Source organism: Giraffa tippelskirchi, chromosome 2 (assembly GCF_054371585.1).
Source record: "Giraffa tippelskirchi isolate mGirTip1 chromosome 2, T2T-mGirTip1v1.2.pri, whole genome shotgun sequence".
Lineage (NCBI taxonomy): Eukaryota > Metazoa > Chordata > Mammalia > Artiodactyla > Giraffidae > Giraffa > Giraffa tippelskirchi.
The window spans coordinates 22,747,641-22,761,121 of NC_137276.1; the positions used below are offsets into that span (position 1 = coordinate 22,747,641).

General features: G+C 38.6%; 1 long non-coding RNA gene across 3 annotated transcripts in view; it reads left to right on the plus strand.

Annotated features, from left to right (window-relative positions):
• The window catches only part of LOC145539474 (uncharacterized), a 473,974-nt gene that overhangs the window by 207,616 nt on the left and 252,877 nt on the right, over positions 1-13,481 (plus strand). The window contains exons 2-3 of one of the 3 annotated variants that reach the window (XR_014077844.1): positions 2,461-2,543; positions 11,653-11,730. This is a non-coding gene — a long non-coding RNA (uncharacterized LOC145539474). Of the gene's footprint in view, positions 1-2,460; positions 2,544-11,652; positions 11,861-13,481 lie in introns of those variants that run through there. The other 2 variants (XR_014077843.1, XR_014077845.1) reach the window with 2 other exon arrangements.

Here is a 13,481-nt window from a genome sequence, read left to right on the forward strand (position 1 = left end):
CTGCTGTTGTGTTACTGAGGTCATACCTTCAGGACAAAGGTATTCACTATCCCAACTTCAGGAACGTTGCTGCTGATATATCTCAGCCAGGTTTCTCCCCAGAAAATGCTTTTGGGCAAAAGAAACTGCTTCACCTAGGTTAAGACCCCTTTTCTACAGCACCCCTCATCTAATGCACATGGCATTTGAGAAATACAAAGCAGTTACTATAGGAACGGTGAGACAGGATGGTTGTGATTAGGGCTAATCAATGTATTGTAGAAAGACAGCAAAGTGAAATTCAGAGGGCAGTTAATCACCAGTTTGAGGATAAGGACTATTGGTTTTGCAATTAGAGTACAGAAAATAACTAAGGATCAAGTCTGCTACTCAAATATAAGGGAAACAGAAGATTCCAGAGAAGGTTGAATTCTCAAAAATATCAAGTCTGCTTTGCTGGGGCAGAGCCCTGACTGCAAAAACTGGTGAGAGTCTCAGTATTAGGCTGGAGTTATCTGGTTACATAAACTCATAAACCTGGATCCACACAAGTACCTAAACTGCAAAAGTAGAACACCTTTCTCTGGTAAAGGCCAATGTACCTAGTCATTTGAAAGTAAAGACAAGTCCTCTGCTCTATAAGACAATATAAATACCCTTTGAGAACTCAGCTTCACCACCCTTACTGGCCAGAGGACCAATGTGTAACATCAGTCACAACACACACTAGTCAGGGAAGTCTAGGCTAAAAGTGGGAAAAATACTTTACCCCATGGAGCTGCAGGAGTTGCAGAACAAAGCCAGCTCAAACTGACAGTAGCCAGGAAATTACATGTGGGACTAGATGATGAGGAATCTTCATCTAGGGGCCGAACATAGAGTTGGACAGGAATGAACGTTGTTTGGATTTAACACCCTAACAAAGATTCTGGGAGACAGTGCTAACATGCATCTAGAAGGGCTCTTGAAAGTCTGAAAAATGTAAGCATTCTTGTAATAATGGAAGTAGAAATGTCAGGGCTGCTGAGGTAGATATTGGGAAAAAAAGATTAAAATGTTCAGATGTGGAAATACTAAAGTGTACATTCTATGAAAGGCCATTAAAAAAGCAACAGATTTTGTTCTGTGAGAGGGCTAGAGGACTTTTTGTTCCAAAGAGATAATGAATGTGTTGGTGAAAGGAACCCAGTCATTACTGAAAAGTTCACAGCCATGGTCATCTGTTGTTTAAGGCTATGATAGGAGACACTATTATAAAACTGACCTGCCTAATAGCAATGGAATGATAGGCTATCAAAATTGCAGGGACTAGGTTGCTACAGAACTGAAATTTTAGAAAGATAAACACAATGATCATAATGAGTTATAAGGTCTGAATGACAACCAAGGCAGCCTAACTCATAGAGAAGTATGGAAGAAGTTAATATTAGTCAAGCACAGTATTTCTGGGGGTGAAAGGATTAGGCAGGATAAAAGGGCAATGCTCAATCGGTACAATCAAAAGAGATCAAAGACAATCAAGGGGCTAAGGGAAGAGACAGTAATCACAAACCACAATTCTTTGCCCAGTTTATGAAACTGAGTCAATTTTCAGATGTATCACACACTGGTGAAGAGGTCGAGTCCAAGGAAAGAAGGATCATGTAACATCACAAACATATACAGTAATGGAGTCCCTTGTTCTCAGTGAGAATTAAGACCATAAACTTGGATAACTTTTCATTTGGATAAAGAGTTCCAAGGCTTTTTGAGGAATGTTGGATGTAGGATCTGCTTTGACATTCAAGTCCAAGGATTAATAATGTCATTATAGAGCTCCTTGTAGAGAAAGGTATGACTCATTCCCACTGACCATTCCCTAGTCCTCAAATGTATGGATAGAATGAACAGTGTGGTTGTTGGCAGGACCTTCTGTTAATGCATTAGACTGTGGGGTAAGGGCTGCCAGAGTGAGGAAAGAGAAGTAGACCAAGATTTTAAATTAAAAACAGTATTGTGTTTCAAGTAGGACCAGGACTAGCGTGAAGAAAACGAGAGACCTAGGGGACAAAATTTAAGAAACTACTTTCAAGACTCTGCTTCCTAACCCTGACCATGATCCTGAAAGAACTAAAGAATGCAGGGGAGATGGTTCCAATGTTATCCATTTTTAACGGCCCCATCAAAAATGGATGGGTATGGGAATATGGCAGTGAAGTGTTCCAGCTCCACAAAGTAATAGGTTCAATGGCAAATGCTATGCCAGATGAGGTACTTTTGCTAAAGTAGATTGAAAAGCCTCAGGTACATAGTATCACATTGATCTGGAAAATGCACATTTCCTTATCCTTGCCAAGAGGAGGTATCAGAAATGTTTTGCATTCATGCAGGGTAATAAAAGTATGCGTGCATGAGTGCTAGTCACTTCAGTTGTGTCTGACTCTCTAAAACTCTATGAATTGCAGCAAGAATACTAAAGTGAGTTGCCATGCCCTCCTCCAGGTGATCTTCCCAACCCAGGGATCGAACCTGCATCTCCTGTGGCTCCTGCACTGCAGGTGGATTCTTTACTGCTGAGCCACTGGGTAAGCTACATTCATTTTCTTATCTCTTGGTATAATATCCTTTTGGTATAATATCATTTCAAATGATCTTCACTGTCTGGATTTTCTAGAATATCATGTTGTTTCTACTATGTTATGTTATTATGTTGTTAACCGTATCAGATGAACATGAGGCAGCAAAAATGTTGGAAACTTTGGTAGACATATATACTCCAAACAGGTAGGTAAAGTCTACAGTTTAGGGACCAACACAAAACTGAAGTTTTCAGGGCTCTAGTGGACATGACAGTATATCTGCTCCAAAATAAAGTACAAAAAATTGCTTCTTCCACTTCCTACCACTAAGAAATACTTACAACATGACAATCCTCTTCAGGTACTGCAAGCACCATATTTCACACATAACAAAATTAGTTCAGTGCATTTACCAAGTGACATAAAAACTACAGTGGGTCCTAATGTGTATAAAGGCACTGAATAAAATTCAGGATGTGGTGTAAGTTATGACCTGTCCTATCTTTTAGTATTACATTTACCTGCAATAGGAAAATAAACCACATAGATTTTATACTCAGATTCAGTAAAAGTACCAAAGCATAGACCCCCTATACTTCTTTAGTCAGGCCATGACATTACATAACCACATGGTCATAACTACTGGTCATGAGCTGCTTTCCCTCTGACTCAGCAACAAGTGTGGGCATTACTAGATAACAATTGTATATACAAGATTAGGCAGGAGTCAGGCACCAGTAAGCAGATTAATAAGGTTTACCAGACACCCATGTTATCTACCACTTTTGCTATATTACCTCACTCTCTGCTAATACCTATGGTGCTGCTGCTGCTAAGTCACTTCAGTCGTGTCCAACTCTGGGAGACCCCATAGACGGCAGCCCACCAGGCTCTGCCATCCCTGGGATTCTCCAGGCAAGAACACTGGAGTGGGTTGCCATTTCCTTCTCCAATGCATGAAAGTGAAAAGTGAAAGTGAAGTCGCTCAGTCGTGTCTGACTCTTTGAGACCCCATGACTGCAGCCTACCCGGCTCCTCTGTCCATGGGATTTCCCAGGCAAGAGTACTGGAGTGGGTTGCCACTGCCTTCTCTGATACCTATGGTGACCAGCCAACAAATAAAGAAAAGTACTCACTTGATCCAAGGGCAAGTTAGCGCAGTATATTGAGGCATACTGAAATGCTTCTTAAATACATTACAGACTCACAACAGTGAACTGGAAAGATAAAAGTGAAGAGGAATTATTCACACTGGTAAAGTTATAAGAGATATACCTTAGAATCCATTTTTTTAAATTCAGAGCTATATTTTTTAGAGTAATTTTAGGGTCATAGCAAAATTTAAAGGAAGATACAGAGATTCCCCATGTATGCATGTAGCCACCCCCCCACATGCATAGCCTCCACATAATCAACATCCCCCACCAGATTAGTGGTTTGTTAAAACTAATGAACCTGCATTGACAGATTATAATCATCCAAAATCTATAGTTTGCATTATGGTTTACTCTTAGTGTTGTACATTCTAAGAGTTTGGACAAATATGTAATAGCATGTATCCATCATTATGGTGTCATATAGAGTATTTTCACTAGCCTGAGCATCCTCCATGATCTACCTATTCATCCCTCCTCATGCCCCCAACCTATAGAAACTACTAGACATTTTAGTGTATCCATAGATTTGCCTTGTCCAAAATGTCATATAGTTGGAATTATGTCATATGTAGCTATTCCAGATTGGCTTCTTTCACTTAGTAATAATGTATTTAAGGTTCATCCATGTCTTTTTGTGGCTTGATTGTTCATTTCTTTTTATCATTGAATAAAATTCCGTTGTCTGAATGTACCATAGTTTGTTTATCCATTCACCTACTAAAGAATATCTTGGTTGCTTCCAAGTTTTGGAAATTATGAGTAAAGTTAGTATAAACATCCATGTGCAGGTTTTTGTGAGCACATATGTTTTTCACTCATTTGGGTAAATTCCAAGGAGCACAATTGCTAGAAAATATGGTAAGAGTATATTTAATTCTGTAAGAAATCACCAAACTCTGTCTCAAAGTGGCTGCACCATTTTTTAATTTCCATCAGCAATGAGTGAGTTTCCTGTTACTCCACATCTTCCCCAGCATTTGGTGTTGGCATTCCAGATTTTGGTCATCATAATAGATATATAGTATCATAATACACTTTTAATGAAATGATGTGGCCTGAGATGTGGCTGTATGAAATCATGGACCAAATGGTTGATCTGGGGCCTAGAAGGAGAAAGAGTAGAGAATTGCAGACAAGAAGTCTTGAGAAGAGATCTACGGATAGACTTTGTAGAGTAGAAATGTGAAGACCATTACATCACAAACTAACATCTGTTGCAATGCATCTCTCATTCAAAAGTCACTAAATAATCAAGTGGACAAAAGTCAATTGGTTGATCACACTATTGCTAGCATAAAAGGTACATGAGTGGAGAAGTTATAATGACCAGAATGGAGACCACCCAGGGCCAACAGCATGGGCTTGCGCTCACCAAAACTTATCTAGCTATTGCCGCTGCAACAGATGTCCAATTTGCAACAGAAACAAATGGCGAGCTCCAGTATCACACCAACCCTCAAAGATATAAATCATTCACTAGGTGGCAATTCAATTAGATTGAGTTCAATCCATCCTGAAAAAGTGCATCAATTCCTCTTGATAAATTTGACACACATTCTAACTATGGTTTGTGGTTCCTTGCCTACAGACCTTTAGCAAGCACAACTATCCAAAAGTCTTACAAAGTATTGATCATTGTATGATGCTATATACCCTAATGCTGAACATAAGTGTCTAGGAATCAAGGGGTAGATATAGGAGAAACCCCACTCAGTGACCCACTTGGAGAATGTGTGCTTCCCATCTCTTTAACTCTGTTTCTGTAGGTTGAGATGTTCCTAAAACTACCACTAACATTTCATTGTTCCTGTGAGCACACAAGTTACTGAGGTGATTCCTAAAAAGTGATTTTTCACAGTGTTCAAAATACGGTGAACACTTCATGTAATGTTATTTATCATTTAGCTATTTGATTAAGCAGAAATAAAATCTATATTTCACAGTCTTACGTTAAGCAGAGATAAAATCTTTTCCACAGCTAAATGCAAATTATCTTTTAAAAGACAAAACTTCATTCACTTACATTTATATTTACAAAAAAAATTTTATTTAAGTTCATGTTGCACGCTAAGTCACTTCAGTCATGTCCAACTCTGTGCAACCCTATGGACTGCAGCATGCCAAGCTCCTCTGTCCATGGGATTTTCCAGGAAAGAATACTGGAGTGGGTTGCCATGCCCTCCTCCAGGGGATCTTCCTGACCCAGGGATGGAACCCGTGTGTGTCTCTTACATCTACCTGCATTGGCAGGCAAGCTCTTTACCATTAGCACCACCTGGGAAGCCCCCAAAATTATATTTAAATATTAAAATTTATTTGAATAAAATTCACACTAAGATGAAAATGACTAAAATCTGCATTTGATGACGTCTTTACACTTTGCTAATGATCCAAATGAAAAGAAGAAAATTAGTACATGGGCCAAATGTGTTTCTCTCAAAAAGTTTATGTTGAAGTTCTGTGCTGTGCTTAGTCACTCAGTTGAGTCCAACTCTTTGTGACCTCATGGACTGTAGCCCGCCAGGCTCCTCTGTCCATGGAGATTCTCCAGACAAGAATACTCCAGTGGGTTGCCATGCCTTCCTCCAGGGGATCCTCCCAAACCAGCGGTCAAACCCAGGTCTCCTGCATTGCAAGCGGATTCTTTACTGCCTGAGCCACCATTGAAACTCTAGCTCCCTATAACTCACAATGTGACTTTATTTGATGTTAGGGTATTTATAAAGGTTATTAGGTAAAATGAGGTCATTAGGATGACCCCTAATTAAAAATGATTGTTGTCCTCATGAGAAGAGAAAATCTGGACATAGACATATAGAGGGAAGGTATAAGGGAAAGAAATTATCTACATGCCAAAGAGAAAAGTCTGGAACACGTCCTTCCTTCATAATCCTTAGAAAGAACCAACTTGCTGACATCTTGATCATGGACTCCTAACCCCCAGAACATGAGGCAAATTTCTATTAAGTCACCCAGTCTGGGGTACTTTGTGATGACAGTCCTACCAACTTAGAGAATTTGGGAGACATTTTATTTATTGAGTTTTCTCTTACTGCTTTTCTGATGAGATTAATTTTTCCTTTTTGCCTTGTGAGGGGAACTAGAGTCATTGGATTCCTTTTAGCTGTACTTTAAGGAATTAAAGTCAGGACTCATAAGAACCACACATTCTGAGGCATAATAAAGATCTCTCCTCAATAGTCAGAATTAAATATTGGACCAAACAGGAAAATAAAGAAGACTTTTTTTTTTTTTTTTTAGCAGAGAAAGACACTGTCTTTTATCATAACAGATCCATTGATCGATCTATCTATATAATGGATCTATTTATAGTAAAAAATTCTAATTAAAAATGTTTTCACTTGGTATTCACTTGACATACTTATTTACTATAATCATAAGTACTTTGGTGATATTTCAATTAAGCAACATAATCACAGAATATAAAGAAACTGATTTTCCGTTTTGTTTTGTTTTGTTTTCTTCCAATTTGGCTTTTTTCTCTTATGACTTAGGAGACAAGAAAACAAAAGATTTATCTGCCTCATGTGTTGAACTATTCTGATCGCTTCACTTACAGTTTAGACAAATGAAGCAGGCATCATTATAATCATTTTAAAAATGAGAACATAGAAGTTCAGAAATATTTGAAATTTTCCAACAGCCTATAGGTAGTAAATGATAAAGACTGCTGGATTCCAAGCTGTGTTTTCCTTCCTGTCTGCTCTCAGCAGAAACTAAATGTTGCTGCATCCTCTGTATCAGCAGGAAGGCTTCAAGTTTCTCAACTAAGCAAACTTATTCCCTTTATTCATACAAATGAGCAAATAAATTACCTTTTGCCTTGTGAGAGAGCCATTTTTCTGCAATTTTTTGCTTTATTTTCATGCAAAGGGAAAAGATAAAAGTATCAACTAATAAAATAAAAATATCAATATTTTATATTTCTGCATGGGATCTTTTCCTTATCATCGTCAATAAGCAGACATAATGTTTTCTCTTAGTTGTGAGCAATTCAAGTTGTATTTTGCTCTTCCTTTTAATATTGCATAATAAATGTTTATTCTTTCTTTTGCTTGTTCAACACCTAATCACTTGCTATAGGCCAGCTCTCTGCTAGTCATTCAAAATGTAGGGGATTAAACATGCCTTTTGCCCTTGCAAATCTCACACTCTACGGAGGTAAAGAGATATGGACATCAAAGATGATAATATGGGGAGACAAATGTTACAAGTGGTACCTCTGTCAGCTTAAGTCAAGGATAATTGGGACAGGAAGGGAAGGTTTCCTTGGCAAAAGTAGAAAGAAGTATGAAACAGTAATTGTAAGTGGCCAAAATGTATATGGGGGAGGGGTGTCAGGTGGCATGGTTAGAGTGGAAAACATTAAGTGGATCAGTAAATGGGATAAATGGTAAGCAAACAAGTGGATTTAAACAGTAAGCAAGAACTCTAGCCTCTGTTGCTTTAACATCTCCATGATGAGAAGTCAGTAAAAATAGCCATTTTTACAACAGCCATTTTTCTACACTGCCCTGTGCTAACATCTGGAGGAAAGTCATACAATCACAGGGGCAATAGAATGATTTACTGGATGTATAGGACTTTGATGATCTTGTTTTCAGAGGAATTTTAGATTTATGTTTGACCATAAGCAAGCTTATTTTAAATTTAAATAATTAGAGGGAATTGGGTAATTTATCACCTTTTAATGTTTTCTAGGGGGAAGTGAATTGGATTATTCTTTCCTTGTCATTCTATCCTATTCGAGTAATTTAAATTTGCATTTATCTGGCTCTGAAGTCTAAGTGCTTAACAATATTGCTGCAATTCTGACATAGTTTCTAGGTCTAATATTATATGGGTCCGTACGGCTGCCCTTTCCTAGCCTTTTCATTCACAAAGTGTGTGTTTTCATCACCACAGTGCTTGACAAATGACCTCGCTGGGGCTTGTCCACAGTTTTGGCTGGAAATCAGAATCACCTGACAGTGTTTAAAAGTTCTGACACTCAAACCAAAACCCATGACAAATTAAATCAGAATATTTGATATCTGGAGCTGGGATCAAGATGTGTGTGTAATTTTTCCAGTTATTCTAATGGATAGTTAAGGTTAAAAATGACGGGTATGTGGTCATCAGCATGAACCATTTATATTGTTTTAAATGCGCATACTAGACATTCACTATGTACCTGCTCTGTACCTGCTAGCAGAATGTTAAGCACGGACTGGAACAACAAAAGGGATAACACCAGGTCTTATTCTCTGTTGTTGTTGTAGTTCAGTCACTAAGTTGTGCCCAACTCTTTGCAACCCCATGGCTGCAGCACACCAGTCTCTTTTGTCTTCTACTATCTCCTGGAATTTGCTCAGATTCATGTCCATTGAGTCAGTGATGCTATCTAACCATTTATAGAAGGTTACATTTTAGATTAAGACCCAAGTCAATCATATATGAAATGGTAATCAAAAATCAAGAGAACATAGAAACGAGGTGTTGCATATATATTCCACATGTATTGCTCTTTTCTATGGAAAATAGGGGCTATATGCTTAAGTTTGTCCAGAGACAGTAATGGCTTACCCTTGTTTCCTTGCAGTAATTGTTAATAACACCTTATGTAATCTCAAATTTCCTAGTTTAATTATATGATTACCCTAAGTATTAAATAATGAAGCAATGGGAAATGTTGGGATGGACCCATGGAAGAGGCAAACACAATGGGCAAATATAGAACTGGCCAGGAGAGAAAGAGATAAAGATAGAGGGCCTCACATGAGCAAGCAAATCTCAGATTAGAATTTCTTTTTATATTCATGGTAGTATAAATTTATTTTACACAAACACAATGGCAGCTTTGGTCTCTGATTTGATTTTTTTTTCATCTTTCTGCAATAACTGTCTTGTGATGAGCCTGTCACTCCCTCAGTGCCCACAGTTTGCTCAGCATTGATTGACCGACTAAGGCTTTTAGAGGATTTTTCTATAATATGATTGTCAACCCCCAAATAATGTGATTTGTTGAGAGATTTTTCAGCTCTTACCACTGACAATAAAATTACCACATTTGTAATATGGTGACATCAAGCAGTATTGTGGATAAAGTTGGTAGAAAGGAACAAAGTATATACACAGAACAATTTTTCAGGGGCAATACCTCTCCCTTATAAAGTCAAGGCCACCACAGGAAGTTAATTCAGTTTATAATTATTAAATATTAATAGAGTGTTCAGTTATGTACTTGATCCTAAGCACACAGCACAGACTTCTAGTCTCTGATGAAATTCATAGTCTAGAAACCTCATATTCTGCACGGGAACCTACATCGAGTTGTTATATAATTTATGGAACTAAGATAAGTATTTACTACTCTGTACCATAGCATACTCTCTTCACTGGCCCCAGGATCAGCGCTCCACCCCATATAAAGCAGCTAAGAGGCTTCCCTGGTGGCTCAGACCATAAAAAGACATGTGTTCAATCCCTGGGTCAGGAAGATCCCCTGGAGAAGGGAATGGCTACCCACTCCAGTATTCTTGCTTGGAGAATTCCATGGACAGAGGAGCCTAGTGGGCTGTAGTCCATGGGATCACAGAGAGTCAGACATGACTGAGTGACTAACACAAACACACACAAGAGATGCTGCATCCATAGCACTGGAGCTATATTCTATTCACATGTAGAAATCTGTTCTTCAGCAATTTTTACAGTCCACAGAAATGTGGAACTCTGCATTCAAGGACAATCTTTATGTTGACATGTCCAATGACGTTTACTGCAATCATTGACTTCAATCTGAAATTCCTCTAGGAGCTGAGGTACTGGAAGACTCTGTAACCAGGTAACATAAAAGAATGCTGGGTATCTTTCTCGTCACAGAACCTCTTCATCAGGAGAGGATTGTCCCTGGAATGGGCTAGTTCGGTGTCCTAACACATATATATGCCATTCTCCCATATCATCCCACCATCTCCCTCTCCCATAGAATCCATAATACTGTTCTATACATCTGTGTCTTTTGCTGTCCGCAAAAGAGACACAGATGTATAGAACAGTATTATGGATTCTATGGGAGAGGGCAAGGGTGGGATGATATGGGAGAATGGCATTGAAGCATGTAAATTATCATATGTGAAACGAATCGCCAGTCCAGGTTCAATGCATGATACAGGGTGCTTGGGGCTGGTGCACCAGGATGACCCAGGGGGATGGGATGGGGAGGGAGGTGGGAGGGGGTTTCTGGAAGGGGAACACATGTACACCCATGGTGGATTCATGTCAATGTATGGCAAAACAAATACAATATTGTAAAGTTAAAAAATAGATAAATAAACTTATTGAAAAAATCATTTGGCTGAATTTCCCAAAACCAGTGAATAAATGATTTATCATAAACATGTATGTGCTCCAGTGCTATATTTAAATGGCAGAGTCAGCTCACTTTTCACTACTTTTTAAATTATTTTTCCTTTTTCCTTCTTGTCTTTCTCCTTTTTCCCCTCTTTTTCTTTTACCTGATTGTAAGCCTCTCATCAACTCTCCAGCTTCATTTTTGTTTGCATTTTTAACCAAACTATCAGATGAACAAATAACTGGTGTGCAAGTGATTGTTGTGCATTAAAGATATAGACAAACTTGAAACATAAGGCAAAGAAAAGCAGAAATATTGTTAGGCAAAGCATGTAGCAATAATTAGTTTACTTCTTGGAAATTCTTCCCTACAGTTCACTGTATTTAAACCTTGTTGGCATGGAGCTGAGCTTAATGGCCAGTCTTACACTATATGTAACAATCACATCGATAGCAATTTATTTTCTGTTAACACCTATGAAAAGGAATAGCACTATGGAATAGAGGAAACAAAGAGCCCTGGTTAATTAGAAATTATCGGAGCAATAGCATTATAAAAGCATAATTTTTTATTCATATCCATTGTGTCTTTGTATCTTATGCAGTCGCCTAAACTGGGGGATACCAGCTCCTTCAGCATCTCACAGACCAGAGATGAAAACAAATGCACAATTACCAAAGATGTAAGTGCTACTGAGAAAGCTGGATGGAGATGTGATCTCATCTAAGGAAACTGGAGAATTCTGGGGGGAAGAGGAGAACTTGAAGCTCAGATTAGTAAGAAGAATGGTGAAGATTGAGAGGCACCAAGGGGTAAGGAGGAGAAAGGGTTCTAGTGAGAAGTATAAAACACAGAGACAAAAGAGATTATAACATAATAGGAAACATTAAGTAACTCAGTGTGGCAAAATAGTAGAGTTTAAGGAGAGGCATGGGAAATCTGTATCTAGAGAGGTCAGCAGGGCCAGATGATACAGATTCTAGAGGGACTTCTCTATGCTTACTTATGGAGAGCCACATTACCTTCAGGAGCTCATGATAATATGGACTTTCCCATAGATAACATTGTCAGCATCATTATAAATAGCAATACTGCCATCCACGTTTCTTAGCTGGTAAGTATGCAGAAAAAAATGTGACAGCTACAAATGTCAAGGCTGGACCAAGAGTGCCTTTTAGCCAAAGCTGTGCAGAGTGTGGGGAAAAAAGCTAAAGTGAGAATAGATCAAATCTGGCAAGAGAAGAGTCTATATGATTCATCAAAGTCAGATGAAAGTTAGAAACACATATCATTAAAGTGAAATTCCTACGTAGGGAATCATATAGAAAGAAGCACTGGATGGAATCAGTAGTTTAGAGGACACATCTGGACAGTCCTTAACTCATGAGTTAATGCCAGTGGCTGATAGACATGTGCCTTCTGTGTTGGAATGCTTGCTAATGTCAGAAGTTCAACAGTGGAGGAGACTGTTGGATCCCTTGATATTACTTAGTCACATCTTAGGCCAGATTCTTCAATATTGTTTCACTTTGGCTCTATGCCCTTACCTCTTTGGCTTCTCTGGTGCCAGGATTTGACTGGCACAGAAGCATACAGGTCTGTTATTTCCTGGTTTTCCATATCCTTCAACTGGCAAATGCCAATAGAATTCTACTGAGGCAGAATGATGCTTCTTAATAAAATAATTTAATCAATAGTTATAAGCCCTCTGACATAGAAAAATACTAAATTATAAGTAGAAATGTTTTCAATTTGAGTTTGAGGTCAGTCCAACAACTCATGTTCCAACATGTCTAGACATGGGTGGCTGATGTGTAGGGCATCTCAACAGTTGCCTGTTTACATATGGGACCAAGTTGCATCTGAGGAGAGAACTCTCAGGGAAGACAGTAAATACGGAGAATAACATGGTTTTTACTATATAGTTTGCCCCTGAAAGTGAAGTCGCTCAGTCATGTCCAACTCTTCGCAACCCCATGGACTGTAGCCCGCTAGTGCAGCCCTAATGAACTCATATCTGGGTCCTATATAGAGATGTGCTTTAATCAAAAATAAAATGATTTGCTTATATAACATGTTTTGTAAGACATTGTGGAGTAAGGGAAGATTCCATTGATAATCATGTGGCAAAGTTTAGCGTAAATAAAATCCCTGTGCCCAGGACCCAGCTTGCTTGATGACTTCCAAAATTCCAGGAGCTCTACGATTGCAGCATATCATATTTCGACTGCAAAGCCTGAGAGTAGAGGCCATGTGGTCTATGCCTTGAGCTGCCAGGAGGAGAAAATATATTCTTTGAAGGTCCTGAAAGCAATGAACCCAGTGAACAATATTGTCCTTGTGGAGAGAAGAGAGATGTTTAGCCTCTCAAGCAACTTCCTAGATAGCAAAGAACGATGAAAGACCAGTTGTAGCAGAATTTGTTCAAGGACA